The sequence below is a fragment of the Tenrec ecaudatus genome, chromosome 15 (genome assembly GCF_050624435.1).
Source record: "Tenrec ecaudatus isolate mTenEca1 chromosome 15, mTenEca1.hap1, whole genome shotgun sequence".
NCBI classification, from domain to species: Eukaryota; Metazoa; Chordata; class Mammalia; order Afrosoricida; family Tenrecidae; genus Tenrec; species Tenrec ecaudatus.
This window is the reverse complement of record NC_134544.1, coordinates 67,764,680-67,789,461: the sequence shown is the minus strand read 5'-3', so window position 1 is coordinate 67,789,461 and position 24,782 is coordinate 67,764,680. Positions and strand designations below refer to the sequence as shown.

Sequence of the window (24,782 nt, the reverse complement as noted above, 5' to 3'; positions counted from 1 at the left end):
ACATTTCTCTGTCCCAAGTCTCTCTGCCCAAAATTTCCCTTCCCTGCACCTCCCCGGACAGCCTGGGGAAAATAATTGGCTCAAGGTTTGACAGAGACAAATAAATACTGTATTAATAAAGATGCTTCTTTTTTTTAAAAAAAGTGGGGGGCATACAATCATCATCACTATCGATTAAATTTTTTCTTCCTTTTGTTCATATCATTACATTTTTGGCAAAATGTACACAAGAAAACATTCTCCAATTCAACCACTGTTATATGTACAATTGAGTATCTTTGATGATACTTTTCATGTTTACAACCATTATTGATATCCTTTTCAAAATTATCCCATCACCAATAATATAAACTGAATTCCCCCTAAGCAACAACCATTTCACCTTCACCCATGGTAACCATTGGTCAAGCTTTGTTTGTTTTTATATAGTTTTAAAAATAGATGTATATAATATTCACATATCAGGCATCAAAGAACAAAAAAATCTTTATAATTGGGTGCATACCTCCATGATACAATCACCGAGGACAAACAGGTGCATATGCAAATGTGGTGAACAAAGCTGATGGTGCCGGCTATCAAAAGAGATAGTGTCTGGGGTCTTAAAGGCTTGAAGGTAAACAAACGGCTATCTAACTCAGAAGCAACAAAGCCCACATGGAAGAAGCACACCAGCCTGTGTCATCAAGAGGTGTGGAAGGGATCAGGTATAGGCATCATAAGAAAAAAAAAATCTTACCAGAGTGAATGAAGGGGAAAGTGCAGAGTGGTGACCCTAAGCCCATTTGTTGGCCACTGTAGATCCCCTTGCAGAGCGGTCTAGGGGAGGACTTGAGTCAGTCAGGGTGTGATATAACACTGATGAAGAATACAGCTTTCCTCCAGTTCATAAATGCTTCCACCCCTCCCTCCACCCCACCCCACCCCACTACCATGATCCAAATTCTACCTTGCAAGTCTGGATAGAGCAGAGGATGTACACTGGTGCAGATAGGAGCTGGAGGCACAGGGAATCCAGGGAGGATGATACCTTCAGGACCAGGGTGTGAGGGGTGATACTGGCAGGGTAGAGGGTGAGTAGGTTGGAAAGAGGGAACCGATTACAAGGCTCTACATGTGACCTCCTCCCTGGGGGACAGACAACAGAAAAGGGGGTGAAGGGAGACTCTGAACTGGGCAAGATATGACAAAATAATAATTTATAAATTGTCAAGGGAACATGAGGGAGGAGGGAGCTTTGAAAATGATGAGGGCAAAGAATGTACAGATGTGCTTTATACAATTAATGTAAGTATGGATTGTCATAAGAGTTGTCTGAGTCCCTAATAAAATGTTTTTTAAAAATAGTATTCATTTACATAGATGTTTAAAATGTTGTACTATATGTATATATGCATATATATAATAATGAATTCTTTGGTTCTCTCCCCCTCCCACATTCATTGTTTGCTCCCGAAAGTTCCTCACCCTTCCTACTCCTCTACTCCCCTAGGGCCCTATAGACCATTGCATCAGTTATTGTCTCTAGGGATCCGCGCCTTCTGTGCTTTACAAACTTTGAAACCCAATAGAAACAACAAAAAACAAAACCAAAATAAAACAGCAAGATGAAAATAATAATAATATAAAGATAAAAATGAAAATGAAGAATAAAGAAGGAAAGACTACCATCAATATTTTAAAGTTCAGCAAAAAAAAAAAAATCCTGTCATGGAACAAGTGAGAAATGCTTTACCTTAGAGCAAGTACAGGTTGGATCGAGAGGTAGGTCAACTGACCAATTGTCATATTATGCCATGGTCTGATCCACCGTGATCAAGTTCGCAGTTATCTCTGTCTGAGAGTAAAGCTTTTCAAGGGGATCTGCCAGAGGTTTAATATGACTAAATATTCTTCAGATGGATTTTTTTGAGTTCTCACTGTTCACCTACCCTTCGACAAATTGGATGTTCATAATTTGAGCTCTGAAGGTTTTTCCTTCATCACATTTGAATTGTCACTATCTTTGGGTCACACATGCTGGTGTGCTTCTTCATTGTGGACTTCCTTGACACCTGACTTAGATGGCTGCTTGAAGACAAGCCATTTAGATCCCAGATAATTGATAGCCTGGTACCATCTGCTTTCTTCACCCCACTTTGCTGTAATGCCCCTATCTTCATTGATTTTTCAATGAAGGTAAGTATTGAGCAGAGCCATGTTAAGATCCTGTACCCAGAATATGATCACCTAGAGGATGGATCTAGCTAAATCCTGTCATATACCATGGGCACCTCTAACTAGTGCCTGGAAAGTGAACATGTGAAACTCCACAACTATGTTAGTCTGGGTGGACTAGGGAAAAAAATTCACAGACATTCATATGTGTACAAGAGAGAACTTTATATCACAGAGAAATTGTACATTAAGAAGGCATAACCGCCCAGTCCAGTTCAAGTCCATAAGTCTGATATTAGCCCAGATATCTGACACCAGACTATAAATTCTTCAGACTCATGCAACACATGCAATGATGCCGAATGCATGAAGAGCACATGCCAGTGGGTGCAAAGTCTTGTGGATCCAGTGGAGATGGGTGGAAACATCTCAAAGCTGTTAAGAGTCTCCACGTGGCTCCTTCAGCTCCAGGGCTCTAGCGTAGCTCCTTGTGCATTGTTGACAGGAATGTCTCATAGGGCATGAGACTGTGTCCTGCCTCCAGCGAGCTATTTTTCTCCTCAGTGCCTCCAAATGATGTCATCAAACTGCACCCAGATTGACAGACTAAACTCCATCCCTTCATCTTAAGTCTCAAATTGACAGCAGATTATACAACTACCACAGCAACCATGGAGGCAGATAAAGAGCAGGACAGGAAAAGCGAAGTAGGTACCTTCTCTATTTGTTTTGTACTCTACTCTTATTTGTATCTTTATGTCATTATAATTTTTCTTTATGTTTAATTATATCTTTGTTTTTAATTGTTTTTGTTATTATCTCCAAGTTTGGAAGTAAAGGAGTGGATGAATAGAGACCATAACTGAGGCAATGGTTTATATGGAAGGGGGAGGAGTAATCAGTGGATCTGTGAAGCAGGAGGGAGCATTAAGCTTATTTTGAAAATGGGCATACAAATTTTTTTTAGAAGTGTTTTAAGTATGGAAATGTGAATGTTATATCAGGAAAAGAAAGAAAGAAAGAAAGAAAGAAAGAAAGAAAGAAAGAAAGAAAGAAAGAAAGAAAGAAAGAAAGAAAGAAAGAAAGAAAGAAAGAAAGAAAAAGAAAGAAAAGGAAGAAAAGGAAGGAAGGAAAGAAGGGAGGAAGGAAAGAAAGAGAAAGAAAGAAAGAAAGAAAGAAAAGAAAGAAAAGGAAGGAAGGAAAGAAGGGAGGGAGGGAGGAAGGAAAGAAAGAGAAAGAAAGAAAGAAAGAAAGAAAGAAAGAAAGAAAGAAAGAAAGAAAGAGAGAAAGAAAGAAAGAAAACGATCTATGGTTACCATGTGTGAAGTGGGAAGAGATTTGGCTTAGGGGGGGCATTAAATTAAGTTTAACTGCAGTGAAACAATATGCAGGGGGATAAAAATAATGGTTGTACAACCTGAAAAGAATACTCAATGGCACTGAATTACACATGTAGAAGGCGTTGAATCGGTGAAAGTTTTGTTGCATACAGTTTTGCAAGTATGTGAAATATATTACATGAATAATAATTACAGAGGGGGAGAAATTGTTCTATAATTGACTGTGGTAAAGATTATACAACTCTTCTTGATATGGTTGAAGTATTGAATTATATAAGGGGGAAAGTTCTAATAAAAGTGTTTTGTTTTGAAGTGGATGCTCAGAAATGTTCATCATTTTACCTTCCACTTTAACTCAACAGCCTGCACATCTCATGGGCTACCCTTGTCCTAAGGGTAGAACTGGGCTGCCCAGAGAGAAAGTGGAACATTCCTAGGAAAATAGTATCCCCAGGAATTCCCTTCATTATGGCTCACACCTCAGGCCAACTGTCTGCATTTCTACAAATCTACCCATGGTTTTCAGGAAGAAATTGTTTGTCCACAGTCAGTACAAATGATGAAGGGTAGAGATTGACCTCACAGAACACAGGTCAGGAAAATCCCCTCTAGAGGCCATTACTGCTCCTCCTCAGAGCCATCCTCTTTCTGCTTCCACAAGCACAGCACACGTGGATCGCCTACAGTAAAATATGGTAACAGAGCTCCAAGTCACACATGAAAGTCAGGTATCTTAGGCCTTCATCCTTACCATGTTAATCAGAGATGCCTGTGGAGGTGACACCCTTCTGGATTCTTCTTGGTGACATGAATGTCCTACCCTGTAAGCACCTTCATGTCAAAAGCAGTTCTTTTCATCTTAGAATGGTTTTAAATTATATTTCCCCCCGTATTCCTAGGTGTGATCGTGCAGGTAGAGCTGCTACAGACCAGTCATGAGTTGGGAAAGCTATGTGCTATGTCTCAAAGTGCTATGTCTAGCTTCCAGGTCTGAAAATATCAATGTTTCTAGATCTAAAAGGCTCTGGGAAACACGACCTGTGTTAGGTGGCACAGAAGCCTTGTGATGAGTCTTAGCAACAACTCAGTTTTCACATATTGATGCATTGCAACCACTATAGCTCAACCAGCTGCATGTGTTTTAACAATCTGAAACCTGAGGACACTGACATGTAAAATGTAGGAAACGTACTAGGAGACACAATGAAGGCTTAATGGTCAAACATCTCAAGCATCACAACCCTAATTGGGCAGCAGAGGGAGCTCAGGGTACATGGGACACAATCTTTGCCACAGGAGCAGGTGCAGGGGGTGCCAAGTGTTTCTTTGCTCTTGTGTCTGGAGTTTTCCAATTCACCCATGTGGAAGACCACTTCAAGGAACCTTCAGCAACTAGGTTCGCATGTCTCTTATTTTCCTGGAGGGCAGATCCTAAAAATTAAAAGCCCATATTCTTCCTCAGAAGACAGGGGAGAAAGAAATCACACTTGGGACAAGTTGAAATCAATCCCAGAAGGACTGGTAGTCTCTCTATGCCGTTAAATTCTGACCTCCATGTGCTTCACTCAACACAATCAGTTTCTCTCCATCCTAATTATTTTTTCCAAATTACTTTAGGTTGAAATTGTATGTGTGTGAATCCCAGCCCAAGTATCTCCTGTGAAGAGAAAACCAAACCAAACCTGATTTTACCATTTCTGAAATAATTGACAGTTGTATATTATTTTTGTCAATATTTATTATTTTAATAGGTAATTATTCTCTTGAGAAAAACATATCCTTTAACCAGGATTTGTCAAATTATTTTTTTTACATTTTATTAGGGGCTCATAAAACTCTTATCACAATCCATAAATATACATACATCAATTGTATAAAGCACGTCTGTACATTCTTTGCACACCAGCCTGTATGATCATGAGGTGTACACGTGATCATGTATCAGATATCAAAGACCCAGAACAAAATAATATCTTTGTGAATGAAGAAGAGTGTGCAGTGGAGACCCAAAGCCCATCTATAGACAATTGGACATCTCCTTACAGAAAGGTCACAAGAAAGAGAAGAGCCAGTCAGGGTGCACTACAGCACCGATGAAACAAACAACTTTCCTCTAGTTCTTTAATGCTTCTCCCCCCACTATCATGGCCTCAATCCTACCTTATAAATCTTAGTAGACCAGAATATTTACACTGCTACAGATAAGATCTCACAACACAGGGAATCCAGGACAGATAAACCGCTCAGAACCAACAATGAGAATAGAGATATCAAGAGAGTAATGGGAAGGTGGGAGTAGAAAGAGGAAATCAATCACAAGGATTGACATAGAACTCCCTCCCAGTGGGACAAACAGCAGAAAAGTAGGTGAAGTGAGACAGCAGACAATGCAAAATATGAAAATCATAATTTATAATTTATCAAGGTTCATGAAAGAGGGAGAGTGGGAGAGGGAGGGGAAAATGAGGAACTGATATCAAGGGCTCCAGTACAAAGCAAACGCTTTGAAAATGATGATGGCAGCATATGTACAAATGTGCTTGACAATGGATGAATGCATGAATTGTGATAAGAGCCCTAAGAGCCCCCAATAAAAGTATTTAATAAAAAAGAAAGCATTAGTATTGTAAAGCATAATACCTAGATTTTGGAGAGCACAATCAACTCCTCAAGCATGGGAGACTTCCTCTAGTTTTTGGAAGATGCCCTGGAAACGTCCCGATGTGTTATGCAAATTCACAGACAGCATTGGCTTCTCTGGGTATGTAGAGACCTTCAGCATCTACAGAACTTCTAAGTTTAACTCAGTACCTTAAAATTCTTGGTGTGCAAAAGATTTGTGAAGGGAAGGCAAGCTTGATTCAAGGCAAGACAAACCTGCAGGGAAGGAGCGAGACTCAGGAGCCGCTGTCATATTCAGCTCAAGGGGACAATTAAGGGAAGGTCTAGAAGGGGCTGGGGAGGGTTTTACTTTTAGCATATGAATTTTCTTTTCCAAAAGATAATTTAAAAGAGAATTAGACAAGGGAAGCTTGTGTCAGATTAAATATATATTTCTAGGGGAATATTTATTTAACTGCATCAAGAAATGAATAAGCACCACACTTAAGGGGTGGAGAGGAGGAGGGCACATTTCAAGGCACTGTCTCTAACTGTAGGTTGACATTTCCATTAAGTCAATTCTTTCTCTTAACAACCCTATAGAATAGGGCTGCCCTTGTAGGCTTCTGAGTCTATAAATCTTCATGGGTGTGTAGAGAATTCTTCCCCCTGCAGAGCCATTGGAGATTTAGAATGACTGACCTTGCATTTAGCTGCACACTGCATAATGAACCCCACACGCAGGGCTTTCCAAGATATCTAGAACATTCTTATCTACTCTTGGAGTGACTCTCTTAGAAGTCATTCAACATTACTTATGACTATATAGGCAGAAGGTATGCAAATAGACCCCTCCCCTGCTGAGGAAAACCATCCAAGTCCCAACTCTGAAGCTCTTGGACAGTTGCTCCACCTCTGGAATTCCAAGGTACCCCCATTCAAGACTGAACAAATCAAGTCACAATGGAATCTCTATTGAGCTCAATTTTCCTTTTTGGAATTTCAAAAGATGCTTTGATGCAGAGAAAGTGTGCATGAGGGGGCATGAGTGAGAGGCAGTAAATATGATTTTCAGGATCAGGATGTCTGTGTGTTTACAGGTGTCCAGTGTGAGGTGGAGCTATGGCATCTGAGGGAGACTTGAGGCAGTCGGAGGCTTCTCTGATATTCTCCCGTACAGTCTCTGCATTCATTGCCTGTATTTATAATATACACTGGATCTGCCTAGCCCCAGAGAAGGGGCGGCAGTGGGTTTCATACATGAATAGTGTTGGTAGGACTCTCCGAAGGGCCAATTCACCATCTCCAAAGACAATGGTAAGGACATACTATAACTTCAAATGGACAACCTGAACTTCAAGGACACAGTTTTGTATTTCTGTGCAAAAGATGCACGGTATGGTAGTTACATAATCTGGTGTGAATTTGGGACTTCAGAGGATAAAGAGGGAAGGGTTGGAGTCTGTCAATTGGATCATAGCCAATGAAGCCTCTGCGTGGGCATGGCCTTCTGAGAATTCTGGGAAATCCCGTATTCCATCTTGGAGGTGGAAGAGAGACTCTCTAATCCCTGGGAGACACCCTACTGACAAGGGTGACTCTCTGTGAGACATCCCTGAATAGAAGCCACATGGACCTACCCCATGCAGCCCTGGGTTCTGGAGAAGACATGTAGAGACCCGTCTCCGCTGAAAAGCTTACAATGCCACTGGATCCAAAGACTTTCTGCCCACTGGCCTGTGACCATCTTGCATTCTGGATCATTGCATGTATTTCATAAGTATGAAGAGGAATTTATACATTGGTATCCGACACATGGGCTAATAATGGACTTATGGGCTTGGCCCTAACTGGGGTTAAGATGCTTTCTAAATGTACAATTGCCCTTTATATTAAATCTCTTATACACAACATACGTGTGTCTATGGATTGGTTTCTCTAGTCTACCCAGACCAACGCACACAGTGAGGAGAAGTCAGAGTTAACCCAGACATGAATGTACCCTAGTGGAAGAGGTTAGGCTGCAGGAACCCCTCAGGATCTGCAGAGCACAGGACTCAGACCCAGGAGCAGGTCCAAATGGAGCTTCACTACTGGCTTCCTGTTGTGTCTGGGGATTCTTCTCCTTCTCAGCATCCCTCAGGGAATCAGTGCATCTCCTCCCGTCTTTCTGAAACACTCACCCAATCTCCCTCTGATGATAGGATGATTTCAAATTTAGCTTGTTTCGTTTTTCCCTTGAATTGTCTCAAATTTCCCATGTAATTGGTAATTCCTGCATCTAGGACAAATTCTGTTCAAATCATCGGCTTCATCAAAAACTTTATCCCTTGCTTTCAATAACCCTCCTGTATTCCCTCCTTCCTCGGGATAACAGTCCCTGCTGTGCAAAGGATCTCACTTTATTATCTTTGTATGTGTGTGTGTGTGTGTATATATATATATATATTTCCACACAACATACTACATGAACTTACCACCAGTAGCCCAATCCTAGATCAAGTCACCTCTCTCCATTCATCCAAATGGAGACTTTCTTCTCTGAGTTCATTCATTTTATTCATTCACAGCTCCTGTCTGTCCTTGTCCACCACAGGCTAATTTGAGAGTCAGTGTTTTTTTCTCCAAAGGCTGTTTAATTTAGCAGTTGTGCATATTGATACAAGAGTAGGAAAAGGGAGATAAGACACATTTTATGCTTAGTCTCAACATGCCTCCACAGACCTCACCTCCCTTCCTGCCCTATGTCTCCTTTTGCATGGGCTATAAGCATCCTATTCTGTACAGGGCACCCACAGGTTCCCTTCAAGTTCTGTCAGAATATCCTTCTCTAGAGACATGCCCAGGGACTGATTTTCTGTCAATCAGTACTGTGACTGCTGTAGTTATGATCACATATTTCTGAGTCAGGCAAACACAGAGGGAAAGGCTATGGGAACCCAGACACATACACCCATACAGGGAGAGGGCGGGGCTCAGGGGTCACTCAAGCCCACAGATAACAGGGACCCTCAGGGGAGAAATGTAGAGGAGCCTAAGAAGGATTAGTTAAATTAGGTACCTATTTCCTCTACCTGCAGAGAAAATGTCTCTGCCACACACCTCCACATTCTTGTAGCTCAGTGTGTATATTCTTGTATGCACTTTGTCTGTTTTTTTGTATGTGCTAGTACACATGAACTACTCTGTGCCTTAATATGTTATACTATGTGACAGAACTTGTAGTCTGTTCTGCATTGATTCTATTATTATAATTCTAGTATATTTTAGTGTGTCTTTGTGGGTTTTTTTCTTAAGTAAATGCATGTATATTTATTAATCTGAGGGTATTGTATGAAGATTTGTTAGTTCTAGTATATGTGCTGATTTGTTCATAGTAGGCATGTGTATGTTAATATGACTGTTAAAACACAAATGCCATTATGTGAGTTTCCTGCTTGCGTGTGTTCAGTCCAACCCATGTGAGCTCTTCAAACTTTATGAGCTCACATCTCCTTGAATAAAATACTTTATTGAGTGTTAAGAAATTACTAAGCATGGGGGAATCCATTAGAGGCCCATAGTAATATGCACAGCAGAGTACGCTAATCCGTGAAACTTCTTTTTAAAGTGGACAATAAGAAACAGAAGGACATGAACAGCAAATCCTAGAGGTGAACTAGTCAATGCAGAGACATCCTTAACTAGGAAACAGGCCCAGAGGGATGTTTATTTTCTCCTCTCTGAAGCTCTTGTGTTTATGGATGGCAATGATAAAGCCTTTGTAAAAGAATGCACGCTACACTCAAAGGATGTCTAGTTGTAGGTACATGGGTGATGCCAAGAGCCAACGTGAATGCAGAAGTTTAAAGGTAAATGAGATGGATCAAGGAAAAGGATGACTTATCTTCCATCATCTTTGCCCAGAGAATGGGGTTCAAGCTCTCTACATAAGGTTAACTGATGAAAAATAACACAAACTATTGGAGAGGGCTTACTCCTATTCCTTTCAAACAGCTAAAAGAACTCAAGGTTGCTTGTGCTCAATATGGCCCAACTGCCTCTTTTACTCAATCTTTATTAGATACACTTTCCTTCGAGGTGCTTCCCGCCGCAGAATGGAAACAATTGGCTTTTGAAAATGCAAATACTGCCTGCCAGGCAGCGCTGAGACCTTTTGGAAAAAAGGGCAACCTGTCCGATTATATCAGACTATGCTCAGACATTGAACCTTTCTTTACTCAGGGGCTTGCGATAGCAGCTGCTTTGTAAGGAAAAACAGTAAAGGAGGGTTAATGATACTATGGAACTTATGGGAGCCCTGCAGGCTGGGCTCCCTTCCCCCTCTGCTATTCCAGCCAATACATATAAGATCATTTTAGATTTAAAAGATTGTTTTTATACCACGCCCTTGGATCCAAAATATTGTAAAAGATTTGCCTTTAGTGTCCCTTCCACCAACTTCAAAGAGCCTATGAAGAGATATCATTGGCTTGTTTTGCCTGGAGGAATGGCCCCAACCCGCTATTAATATGGGGAGGAGGGCATGTTTGGGTTTTTACACAGGATGCTGATGGAGCATGGGGGCTGCCTGAATGGTTGGTGCAGTTTGCAAACCATGCAGATGGTAATTTGCCTCAGAGTGCTTCTGGGGACATGGCTCAGTGAGAAGTACTAGGCTTAAGTTTCTGATCCACCACTCTTACTTCCTGCTGTCTGGGAAGGTCTGGAAATCAAGATGTGGGTTAATGACTCACGCCCTCCCTGTACAAAGTGAAGGAAATGTTATTCCACCCACTCCACAGTCTTTTTCCTCATGTAGACTAGAGATTCAAAAGAATAATAAAACCATATTGTGGAGATCGTGTCTCACAGACAAGCCCATCAGGTATAACGTCACAAAAGAGAGATATATCATCGATTGGTCTGTCAACCAGGACAATACTCAAAAAAAAAAAAAAACACTGCCAAATGGGAAAAGGGGCTGTCTGCAGGGCTTTGGTGGTCAGATTTGGGTTTTCCACAAACTCAGTGGTGGAAAATAGGGGCTGCTTAGGGGGACATGAAGCTTATGGGCCCTACCTCCAGACCACAGGGAAATGTTACTGCCTGCGTACCATCGCCTTATGTACTTTTGGCAGGGAATATTACTATAGATCATGATGACTCTAAGTTTAACAGGTCTTGTAATAACTGCAATTTGTCTAATTGTATTACCTGGTCCCCTGAAGGTATTGTCATCGCCATTTTATATCAACCTTCTTTTGTTATGCTGCCAGTGAATATTACTGGGCCTTGGTATTCAGAAAGAGGGTTACAGGTATTAGAAGAGACTGAAAAAGCATCAACCAGATTTAAGTGTTTTGTAGGTTTGCTTATAGCAAGTATTTTAGCTATATTAAGTTTAGTTGCTACTGCTACTACTGCAGCAATTGTACTTTCACAAATCTTACAAACTGCCCACTGTGGAAATGAATTATCCAAAGATGTGACTAATGTTTTGGGTACTCAAGAAGATATAGACAGGAAGTTAGAACAAAAAGTAAATGCTCTTTATGACATGGTCATGTATTTAGGAGACGAGGTGCAGGGGCTTAAGGCCAGGTCTAGTCTACAGTGCCATGCTGTACATACATGGATCTGTGTTACACCTAAATAGTACACTAACAGTCAGTATAGCTGGATTAAAGTGTAGAATCATCTTCAAGGTACTTGGCACAATGCTAATGAGTCTTTAGATTGATTACAACTCCATCAAGAAATATTAGCCATAAAAGATGCTAAGTCTCTTTATTTTGATGTCGACAAGGTTGCTGAGGATTGGCTCCAGCATTTTCAAGATTCTTTCCCTTCGTTAGGAAATCTCAGAGGCCTACCTCACATGCTTTTTCTCTAGTCACAGCGGGAGTGTGTGTATTGTTTATCTTATGCATACTCCCTATGATACTGCACAAGGTTATGGTTGAATTATTGGCTTTAGGAACAAAATTACAGGAAGTACACCTGCATACTTCACTCCCTCCCCAAACAGGAGTATAAGGCAGAGGCTGGTTAGTCAGACGGGTAAAATCGAGTCTGAGTATTCCAACCTAAGACAGGTCATAGTCTCCTGCAGACAGTGACTGATGACGGGTAAGGGCGATTTCAGGACTTCACAACCTAAGACAGACACAGTGATCTGCTGACGTTTTGAGTAAAGACGTCTTCAGTAAATAAAAAAGCAGGGGCTGTTGAAGGCCATTAAGACTCAGCTTTGAAACAGCTGATAAGTCTCATGAACTATGTGTCAGTGTTTGCTGATTTCTTCTGTGACTTTACGTTTTGAACATACTGTTAAGAACAAGAACAACAACAAAAAAAAAGAACAAGAAAGTATGCAAAGTCTGGGAAGATACGTTGTTTAATTTTCTCAGGGATGTCTGCCTTGGCAGAAGACAAAATTGCTATGTGTAGCAAATGTGCTTGCTTAACAATGAGATAATAAACCCCGGGTTGTTTCTGCATGGATAAAAGGAGTATGTAAAACAAACCCGAAGCTTCAGTATTCACTGTTGCCCTCCCAATACTTTTAATCTCTTCTTTTTACCCTAATAATCATTCCCCCTCTTTCAGGACGGTTTGACTCCTGAGCTGGCTCCGACAGCCCCTCCTTGATCAAAATTCTTAATCTAAAGCTTGAGTAAATTTTAACTCCTTCCAGAAAAAAAATTGGTTGGTGTATAGAAAAAAGACCAAAGGAAGAAGCACACCGGCCAGTGCGATCACGAGGTGCCAAAGGGACCAGATATAAGGCATCATGCAAAAAAAAAAAAAGATATAAGTGTGTGTATGTATGTGTATTTATGTGTATATGTATATATGTATGCGTATATATATATTATATTAAATGAAGGGGGAAGTGCAGAGTGGAGACCCAAGGCCCAAGTGTCGGCCAATGGAGATCCCCTCATAGAGGGGCTTAGGAAAGGAGATGGGTTAATTAGGGTGTGAGGTAGTATCGATGAAGAACACAGCTTTCCCCCAGATCCTGGATGCTTCCTCCCCCCAACTACCATGATCCGAATTCTACCTTGCAGGGCTGGATAGGACAGAGGCTGTGCACTGGTACATGTGAGGGTTGGAGATACAGGGAATCCAGGGTGGATGATACCTCCAGGACCAAGGGCGTGAGGGACGATGCTGGGAGAGTGGAGGGTGAGTGGGTTGGAAAGGGGGAACTGATTACAAGGAGCCACATGTGACCTCTTCCCTGGGAGAGGGACAGCAGAGAAGGGGGGAAGGGAGACCCCAAATAGGGCAAGATATGACAAAATAATGAGGTATAAATTACCAAGGGCATATGAGGGAGGGGGGAAAAGGGAGGGAGGGGGGGAAAAAAAAGAGGACCTGATGCAAGGGGCTTAAGTGAAGAGCAAATGCCTTGAGAATGATTGGGACAGGGAATGTATGGGTGTGCTTTATACAATTGATATATGTATATGTATGGATTGTGGTAAGAGTTGTTGGAGTCCCTAATAAAATGTAAAAGAAGAAAAGAGGAGAAAAAAATGATTAGGGCAAAGACTGTACAGATGTGCTTTATACAATTGATGTATGTATATGTATGAACTGTGAAAAGAATTGTATCAGCCCCAATAATTTGTTAAAAAATAAAAAATAATAAAAAAAAACCAAAAAAAAAAAACCAAACAAACAAATATCCTGAATACTGAAAGTATAACAGTCAAGAGATCAATCATTGCATTAGATAAATCTGCTGAACAATGCCTCTTTAGAGTATTGAAAGGAAAAGATATTACCTGGAGGACTGGTTTCACCTGACCAAAGCAGGCTATTGTCAATTGACTCTTGTGCATTTGAAAAATGAACAAAGGAAGGCTGAAGAAGAATGAATATATTAGAATTGTAGTTCTGGACAAGAATGTCCCACATACCATGGACATGCAAAGGACAAACAAGTCTGTTTTGGAAGATGTAATGTCAGAGTGCTACTTAGAGGCAAGGATGGTGAGAGTTCATATTATATACTTTGGACATATATCAGAAAAGATCATTCCTCGAAAAGGATATTTTGTTTGGTAAAGATGACGGGCAGTGAAAAACATGAATCCCACTACCAAATGGATTAACAAAGTGACTGCGACAAATGGTTCACCAAACCCGAAGAATGATATTCCTGCTCAAATTGCCTAATGCACAGAGAGGACCATAGGGCCATCCCAATCACAAGACACGGCATCCCTTAATGACCCACAGCGCTATGAGGGACAACACTGTGGCACACTGTGGGAAATGTGCTCGATCTGACTTCACCACACTGGGGCAAAACTCTAAGGGCATGCAACAGAGCAGCAAGAGGAGCAAAGCAATGAAGTGCCCGGGAAATACAAAAAAACAGACTGAGTGGCCAAGGCATGGTACCACATCAGACTCAACCAACAGTAAAATACTCCTAATGATCAACGAACAAACCTGGAATGATTCTTAAGTCTTTTCTCTTTTTTTCCGGTGGTTGCTTCCTTTTTTGTTGTTGTTATTTTGCTCTGTCTTGTTTCTGTGCTTATTATTGTCTCCGCATGTCTATCTAGATAAGATTGGCAGGATAAACACACCAGAGGAGACAACAATGGGGCTGATGGTTCTGGGGGGGGGGGATAAAGGAAACAAGGAAGTGGGGGAAAGGAAGTGGCTGTAAGCCTGGGGTCAAGGGCACAACAAGTGATCTAAAATCGACGTTGAGGAGAGTGTAGGATTCCTGGTAGGGCGTGATCAAGGGCAATGTAATGAGAGGAATTACTGAAAACTGATGAAGGCCAAACATGATAGTGGGACAAGAGGAAAGTAAAAGGAAATAGAGGAAAGAAGTAGGAGACAAAGGGCATTTATAGAGTTCTAAATACAGTCATTTACATATGTACACATATATATGACAAAAGGGTAACATATCTATGTAAATATATTTAAATTTTAAGTATAAAAGTAGCAGATAGACATTGGACCTCTACCCCAGTACTCTCTCAATGAAAGAAGACTTTGTTCTAATAACCTGGCATTCCATGATGCTCAGCTTCCTGACACTATCGATTAAGACAAAATGGTGCAGAAGCAAATATGGTGAAGAAAGTTGATGCTTCCTGGCTATCAAAAGATATAGCTTCTGGGGTCCTAAAGGCCATCAAACTGAGAAGCTACAAAGTCCTCATGGAAGAAGCACACAAGCCTGTGTGATCATGAGGTGTCAATAGGATCAGGAATCTGGCATCAGAGACACAGAACAAAAAATCCTATCAATTTGAAAGAGGGGTAGTGTGGAGTGAGACCCAAAGTCCATCTGTAGGCAATTGGACACCCCCTTACAGTAGGGTGTGTTACACAGAAACAAAACCAGGACACTTGTGAATATATATAGATATGTGCATACATACATCTATTACATATACAATATATAATCATTATATATAAAACCATTATATATAATCATTATATATTATTATATATTCTATATAATGGATAGACATATAAAGCACAAAAGAATATAGCAGCTAATTTGTTCACACAGCTGTCCAGAGTGCTCAGTTCAACTCACTTCCGTGAAACATTTAATATACTGGAAGTCCTTCAACTCATGAGGGCCACTGGGTCCAAGGTCAAGGAAGCAGACAGGTGAGTCTTATGTACGGCAATGCAGGCAGTCTGGACACAGGCAGCAAACAAAGGGCAGATCATCAACAAAGAGCAAGAAGATAGGATCCAACAGTCCCAAGCTCAAGTGATGCATACATCAGCAACATGATGAAGCACTTCTCAAAGGAACCTCAAGCTCTAGCGACATGATCCACAGGTTGTTAGGCCAACACTTAGTGTAGCTCACAAGTTGTGGCAGAGAACTAGCAGGCGCACCCTGATCTGATGAGAAGAGTGCAAGAGAGAGAGAGGCACGGTTTGCCTAGCCATTTATCTCTTTGCCCTCCAATCAAACTGCAACATTATTTATACCATGTTCCTATGAGCCAGGTTGGCACAATAAACTAACCTATCAGAATGGGTCACAAGGATGAGCCAGTTAGGGTTCAGTATAACACCTATGAAACATACAACTTTTCTCTAGTTGTTTAGTGCTCCCCCCACCCCACAATCATGACCCCAAATCTACTGTACGAAACTGGCTAGACCAGAGAATGCACATGGGTACCGAAAAGAGCTAGAAACACAGGGAATCAAGGGCAGATAAACCCATCAGGACCAATAATCAGAGTGGCAATACCAGGAGAGTAAGGGGTAGGTGAGGGGTGAAAGGGGAAATGAACACAATGATCTACATATAACCCCTTCTCAGGGGGATGGACAACAGAAAAGTGGGTGAAGGGAGACATCAGACAGTATAAGACACGAAAAAGCAATAAAAAATTATAATTTATCAGGGCTTCATGAGGGAAGAATAAAATGAGCTGATACAGCGCTCAAGTAGAAAGAAAATGTTTTGAAAGTGATGATAGCAACATGTACAAATGTGTGTAACACAATTGATATATGCATGGATTGTAATACAAGCTGTACAAGCCCATGATAAAATGAGTTAAAATAAATAAATTTTTTAAAAACATGCGTTCATCCTCAATTATGAGGATGGCACAGGAGAGTGCAATGTTTTGTTCTGTTGTGCAATGGGTCCCAGTGAGATGGCACTGACTCAATGACAGCTGATATGACAACAGTCTCAGAAACCACAAATATACACCCAGCGCAAACACAAAGACATTAGTGTGTTATGTTTACAAAAGATATTATTTCTCTCATGAAAAAAAGGGAAAAGGTTTCTTCAGTTAAAAAAAGTTGGAACAAACAAGGTGACAACAAAATCACTGAGGCATTTCCACCCCTCATTAGTCCATTCTTTTGGTGAGCTGAAGGCAGTTCTCTAAGGGCCTCACAGCATGCCAGGTGGCAGAGTACTTTCAGGAACATGGGCTCTAGTCTAAAACAACACACTCACTAAGTGGTGAGCAGCTATTTGTCTGTCTAGGAAACTGTAAATCATGCAGTCCTGTACACTGAGGGTTCAGCTGGAAGTTCAGAGGATCCAGCAGAGCAAGAGACTGACAATAATTACTCACTGGATTGCAGGATGCTTAGAAGGTCTATAATCAATTGAATCAAAATAAAATTTCTTGAGAAACTTCCAGCCTAACTGTAAGATAGATGAAAACTAAAAATTCTGGCAGCTAGAGTATTCACATAAGATTAATAAGCACTTTTTTTACTGTTTTGTTGCTTAAGTTCAACTTATTGGGTTCCAACATAACAATAGTTTTTAGAGCACTTAGTAACATTTTCTATGAGACAAGAAATAACCTGATACCCATGTCAGATGACGATATTTTAAGAAAAATATAGACGAGTGTTGATAATGGATCTGAATGAAAAAGTTATTTTTAAAATAGGAAACTGAGTCAGACAATATATTAAAATAAGCATGCATCAAGATTAATTCTAATTCATCCCAGAATTGATTTAACACAAGAAAATGAACACTCAAATATGCCTAGTGATGGGGGAAAAGTCAATTATCTAAATTGACACAGAATGAATAATAAACAAAGTAAAAAGCTTTTCATGTTAAAAAAAAAACAACTACAAATCTAACATGAAATAGGTAAAACTCAATATGCTAATATACATTCTTGTAAAAAAAACTTTGAAAATGTCACATGTAAGAGAAAGAGAAAAAAGTTCACCCCATCGCAGAATCAGGATAAACATACATATCCATTTTCACCACTCATATTAAAAATGATACTAGCTAGATTGATCAGAAAAAAAGAATTAATAAAAAGAAGAAAATGACTTCCAAAAAGAAGAAAAGAAAATTCCTTATTCATCATAAATTGAAGATGTCATGTAAAAAAGTTGCCAATTGAAGGCAAACAAGCGGCCATCTAGCTCGGAAACAACAAAGCCCACAGAGAAGTGCGCAACCTAAGCGAATACAAGGTGTTGAACGGACCAGGTGGCAGACACCAAGAACAAAAACCATCATTGTGTGATCACCTTCCTCTAATCTCTGGGGGATGGGCAATGGGAAGGTGGGTGAGGGGAGAGGCCTGGAAGTATAAGATAACATAATAATTTATAAACTATTAAGGGTTCATGGGGGAGGGGAGAGCGGGGAGGGAAGGGAAGGGATAAAAAGGAAAACGAGCTGATTCCAGGAACCCAAGTGGAAGGAGAATTTTGAGAATAACGAGGGCAACTAATGTATAAGGGTGCTTTACTCAATTGATATATTTATGCATTGTGATAAGGGTTGTATGAGCCCCAATAAAAAGATTTATTCAATTTTTTAAAAGTTGCCAAATAGGTCATAAATACTATATATAGGTAGTAAATGTTAAAATGTTCTAGGCAACATTTCAACACACAAAAATACTTGGTACTTAAATCCCTAATGATAAACTGCTAATCTCCAACTCCCAAACCATTAACCCTTACATATTAAGATGCTGACCATCTTTCAAACACACCTATACCCTTCTAAAACACAAGAGGAGGAGGAGGTGATGCTGTTTGCCAGAGAGCAGGGAGAGCCGGCCAGCCTGCCTGCAGGGCTAAAATGGGCAAAAGCAGTACTAGGAGATTTATATATGCAGTTAGCAGGTAGCACACATTTTGCCCTAACAAAACTACTGGTAAACATCCTTAGTTGTTATCAAAAAGGATACTACAAAAACATGTGTATGGTACACACACATGCACTTATGTACACACCAAAATCACATAAATAATGAAATTGAAAATAGATTTTTGTGTGTGTGAAACATTTTGAAACAATGATAAGATCTACAAAAATAAAATGGGATCCAACTCAACTATTCAAGTTTGTGAGACAGGTGGGAAAGCCTGGGGACCCCAGGGTGGGAGAGTGCCGACAGCGGGCCAGGGATCCAAACGGCATGCTGACACACAAGTGCACAATGTGAGCATCTCCAACCCATTTTCCTAACAGGACCTCCTCATTGACCACCTAGGTAGTGTCGAGAAAAACAAGTCCCCACTCAGTGGCTGGCCTACACACCTTTTCCAGCATGTGGCTGCCCGGGGTTCAAGGCTAGGGGCGATCAGGGAGTGTGGAGGCAGCTCCAATCATTCCCTCTCACCTCCTTCCTCTCTCCTGTCCTCCCTCCTCTACTCCTGCCCCTCACCCCTCCACCCCCATCTTACAAGGAAGATTAGATCAAATCATCCGACATTGAAGGATTAAAAAGTGACATCACTATGAACACTTGGCCACCACAAGCCAGTTATCCCTGTGGTAACTTTTCCAACACTTCCTGCTGAAACCCCAACAGGTCAGAGGGATCTAGAGGTCCTTCTTTCATGGTCTAAATTCCTACTAAAAATCAAGATCCAGTGAGCTTCAACAATTTCTGCTCCAGGGGAGGTTTCTGTCCTCCCTCAACTCGCCTTAGGACACCTACATTACCTTTACCAGGTGTACCGTCCCAGTCAAACAACCCACCTGACCCTGCTAAGTCCCTGCCTGCTCCAGGGAGGAGTCCCAAGGAGGCTGCAGCTAAGGCTCAAAGGGAGCACAGCAAGAAATGCCAATGCAGCGGCAAGGAGACCTACTGTGTGTTATGTGCACAAGATGCTCCAGTAGGTCCACTCAGACTCCAGTATCTCGTTCAGGGCCATGAGCGTTGTGCACTCGTTGATCAAAGACACCTTTGGGCACATCGCCGACCAGGCATCTCAACTGGCACATTCCAAACTACTCCACCATCACAGCCTGCGACATCCTGGTGACCATGAGCCTGCTGCTGCCTGGACAGCTGGCAGAGGCGCCTTGGCCAAGGGCCCCAGGGCCAACGCCCACTACACCAGCCCCAAATAAATTGTCCTTCAGCCTCACAACATTCAAACGCCAAGGGCCCATTTCAGGGTCACTTCCAGTTTCATCCCCCAAATAGAGGTTGAACACCTTAACATTACCTTGTTTTTGGTTCCTTTGTTTCAGTTTGGTTTTTGATTCTTCTGTGCATAGTTTAGTTAGATTACTTTTGTGATGGAGAGCATCTTTCTTTCTTTTTAACATGTTTTGGGGCACTTAATCCACATATCCCACATAATCCCACAATTCAGCCATCTTAAGCATTCCACAATCATTACCACAATCGATTTCACATCGTCTATTTTCCCACTATGATTAAATCGCCTTTAAGCAGACTTATTAGTCACCTTCGGTTGTAGTGTTCAGTCCCCTCAATCCTTCATTCTTACTCCCCAAGTCCCCTCACCCTCCCCAACTCCGCCAGCGACCCACCCCGACCCCACCCAGGCATCCTTACAGACACTCGCATGTTATTTCATCTCTAGGCATCCACTCCTTTTGTGCTTCACAAACTGAACCCAACAGAAACAATAAAGAATAGAAAGGAAATGAAATGGGAATGATTTTAAAAACCTTAGTAATATATAGATAGAAATAAAAACAAAGAGTAAGAAGAAAGGGCGGCCACCAATATTTTAAAGCCAGGGAAGACGTTTCTGTCACGGACCAGCAAGAGATCTTGCGCCTAGAACAGACTCTGGTCGGGTCCAGAGAGAGGTCAGCAGAACAAGATCCCGGGCTCACCTTTGAGCTGAGGAGGCGCAAGGAGTCTCGGGAGGAGGCATCACTGTGCGGAAGGAAACAAGGGAGGGGGGTTAGGAGACCCGCAAAGAGAGAATCAGGGAACCCCGAAGCCCCAAACCCCAGCCGGGATCCCCTTTCTCCAACAGGGACTCCCACCATGAACCACAACCAATCTGAAAGCAGGGAAATAGGACCGGCCTTGGGGACACCCGCCCACCTCTCACCAAGAGAAGCGCTGGCAGGGTTCCTGGGGGAGAGAAAGGGCGCTTGCACCCTAGTCAGCTGGACTAAAACAGCCTCCGCCCACATACATGTCCCGGAGCCCAGAGCCTCCCACCTGGGAGCGCCGGCAACAGGGTGCTCAGGCTGTGGGCGCTTCTCTGGCACCCCAAGCAGAGCACCAACAGTGGAATCCTTGCAGTGAGTTGCAGTTCAGAATAAGACACCGCCACTTCCGGCCCTGTCTGGGCGTGACCCGGGGTGGGAGGAGCTGGCGGGGTCAGAGAGGGGTAGGGGTCTGCCTTCACTTCCTCTCAAGGCAGCTCTTTCCCCGCCCATTTCTGCTGAGATGCCAGCACAGGCGCCTGGTGAGGGGGTGGGCGGGGCCTGGCCGGCTTGGGGCGGGGCTCGGGGAGGAGCCAGAGAGGAGAGAGGCGGTCCACGCCAAAGGGCCCACACCTGTGGCTGAAACTCCAGCGGCAAAGACTCAGATAACAATGGCTGAGGCACCAGTAATTTGGCCCTTTGCAGAGGGAGTGCATGGGTGACATGGTTGAGATAGAACCATGTACGTTGGGTGTGGATGTGTATCCTCCTAACAAACTGGAAACACCCAACCCCCCAACTCTGCCAAAGTGTTAATGGGGCTGAAGCAAGAACTGAGGGTCCCTGCTTAACATATGAGTTCAAACAGTTACTGTACCATGGGCTCAGAAGATAAAGGGGGGCCTGGCCTCTATCACTTTCTGTTTATAAGGACAGGACTCCCTCATATGCAAATTATCTTTCAGGCACTAGGGTACAATTTCACCCTTGGGGTGGGAAAACTATCAGTTCTCTTCAGACAGGGCTGTGGGTCTCTTGGGAAACAGAGCTGTGGTCTAAAGATGCTATTGCTGTGTGTTCTGCTGTGCCTGTGACAGTTCCCCAAGGTGAGAGATTCAGATATCCGACCTGGGTCTATGGAGATAGTTGTGACTGACATGGAATTTTCTTTTTTTAATTTGCAGGCGTCCTGTCCCAGGTGCAGCTTCAGGAGTCGGGTCCAGGACTGGTGAAGCTGTCCCCGAAGCTGTCCCTCACCTGCATTGTCTCTGGTTTCTCCATAACAAGCAGTGGTTACTGTTGGAGCTGGATCCGCCAGACCTCGGGGAAGGGGCTGCAGTGGATGGGGTGCATAGATTATGGTGGTAATACAGGTTATAACCCGTCCTTCCAAAGCCGACTCTCCATCACCAGAGACACATCGAAGAATCAGTTCTCCCGGCAGCTGAGCTCCGTGACCGCTGAGGACACGGCTACGTATTACTGTGCAAGGAACACAGTGAGGGGAAGTCAGTGTGAGCCCAGACACAAACCTCCCCTGCAGGGAAGACACTGGGCAGCAGGGGGCGCAGAGAAACCAGCCTTAGACAGGCACAGATGGATGACAGGGAGGATTTCCTGTTGGAATTAGGGCTTTCTCACTTAACTCTTAGCCTCCCCTGGCACAGGTTTTCATTTTGCCATCTTTTTATCTATTTTACATTGGGATGCAAAGTTCAATGTCAGTAGTTTGAAATCACCAGCTCCTCCAAGCGAGAAAGATGAGGCTGTTTGCTCCTCCAAAAGATTAACAGTGTCTGACACCCTACGGAGCAGTTCTACTCTGTCCTAGAATCACTGTGATTCGGGATTCAACGGTGCCAATGGCTTATAGTTATCGAATTTCTGAATTTGCATCTTGTTTTGTTTATTTATGTCCATTAATTTGTTTTCTGTGTATTCTGCATTGTGTTTAATCATACTTCATATTATTATCAGGAATTGTTCTATTTTTAAAAATTGTTCTATTTTTTCCATCATCCTGGTCTCCACAAAACTTCATATATCGTATTCTCATTTTAATTATATCATCCTTTTCTGTGACATCTTTTATATTATTTTAAAAATCTTTCTTAACATGTTAATGGTTTTCCTTTTAAATATATTTTTCCTGATTGTGCTTCAATTTACAAGGTTCTTTTATAAAAATAACCTTATTCTCCCTTCCAGTTGAATTACTCCCCTTCTTGTGTACTGCACACATATAACTGTTGATTTCTGTTAAACCAGTGTCGGAAGTCACTGACAAAAGCTCAGCTCACACACAGGCTCTGTGTGCAACAGTAGTTTGCTCACAGAGAAGAGACAGAGCCGGCTCACCATCAGAGTAGGCAGCAGTCCTCACAGCCAGTGGTTTCACTCTGTGGCCAGTGCAGGGAGGGAGGTTTGCAAGCATCCCTCCTTTGTGCTGCAGTTGAAGAACAGCAAACATAGAGAAATAAGGCTGTGCTGTGAGCTGAAATCTCCTTGAAGGCAGGGAGTAGGTGTTTTTTGTTGTTTCTTGCTGTATTCAATATCATGCATATGACAAGCAGTTTGCGTGTTCAGCATGAGCCACAGGGCGTGTTGCAGGACACCAACTACTAAAGAGTGCTTTTGGATCCAGAATATCCTGAGAAAGGCAGTCAACTGACAAGATCCTCACATTCCAGTAGCCAGACTGACACATCCGAAGCACACCTAGGTCTGTTATGGATTCCGAGGAAGGGCTGCTGACTGCACTTGGACTGCCTGCTTCCTCAATTTAAATTCTTATTGGAGTTTATCTCATGTATTTTGTCATTGGGGGATAGCATTCTTGAATTTCAGCGATATGTTTTTCTTTTTGATGGTAGATGAAAGCCAGAATTGATTAACATAAAGAGACAGCAAGTAGAATAGGGGTTTCTGGGACTACAGTGGAGTGGTGGTGGTGGTGGAATAAAGGGAGATGGTGCCACTAGTTGAGAAAGGAAGATGATGTTTTCAAGCTAATTGGGGTAGCAGTTGTATAATACTGCTTGATGCACTTGAACTACGGATGGATATGACAACTGCATTTGCTCCCAATAAAACAGTTTTGGAGGAAAAGTGAGACAATAAATAAAATATTAAATAAAGAATATTTATTCCATTGCTAACACTTTTTATAAATTCAAATTTCTGGCTTATATCATAATCTCTTTTCTGATTGAATATTTTAGCTAGTCTTTTGAAATGTTGTACCAGCAACACTCTCCATCAGTTTCTAATTGTGAGTAAAAAATGAAAACTATGTCATATTCTGTTATTTTTATCATATATGTGCTACAAAATAATATTTTCAACATTCTTCTCATACATAATTCAATGGAGAGGTACATAGTTTATTGTGCCAACCTGGCCGATAAACACTTATGGGGTCAATTGAAGGGCCGAGGGATAAATGGCTTGGTGAGCCTCGCCTTTCTAGTTCTAGGGTCACTTGTTTTCTGATGGTCAGACAAGGGTGCAGCTGCCTTAGACAGTTCCCTGCTTCATCTGGCAAGGCTCACTTCCTGCAAGAACATCCCTTAAGAGAAGCTGCATGGACCTACCCCCATGAAGCCCTGAGTGCTAGAACAGCTGAGGGGTGACCCTGCCTGTGCTGAGATGCTTACACATTCTCTTACTTGGCTTTCTTCCTGCCATCGGCCTCATTGTGCATGTTTTGTGAGATGGAAGAAGACTTTGTGGATTGGTGTTGGGCATATGGGCTAATGTTGGAGTTGTGGGCTTGGGTACCACTGAGTTAGGATGTTTTCTTGATGTGCACTTAACCTTTATATAAAACTCTCTTATACATATGAGTTTCTGTGGATCATTTATCTAATGTACCCAGATTAACACAAATGGCATTAGATTATTATTGTGTTCAACAATTACCAACAGCTGCAAAATTCCCTCCCAAACGCATCACAGAAACCCATAAAAAGAATTCTCACTTGACAATTTCTTCCTTAACATGGAATAAATAACTCTATAACTCTCTT

The 24,782-nt window shown here is 42.0% G+C and overlaps 1 long non-coding RNA gene across 3 annotated transcripts in view; it reads right to left on the bottom strand.

Annotated features, from left to right (window-relative positions):
- LOC142427430 (uncharacterized) overlaps positions 1 to 21,178 on the bottom strand; it is a 66,580-nt gene extending 45,402 nt beyond the window's left edge. For all 3 annotated transcript variants that reach the window (XR_012780052.1, XR_012780053.1, XR_012780051.1), the window contains exons 1-2: positions 21,047 to 21,178; positions 20,710 to 20,752 (exon numbers count right to left, since the gene is read on the bottom strand). This is a non-coding gene — a long non-coding RNA (uncharacterized LOC142427430). The remainder of the gene's footprint in view (positions 1 to 20,709; positions 20,753 to 21,046) is intronic.
- Positions 21,179 to 24,782: the final 3,604 nt, after the last annotated feature.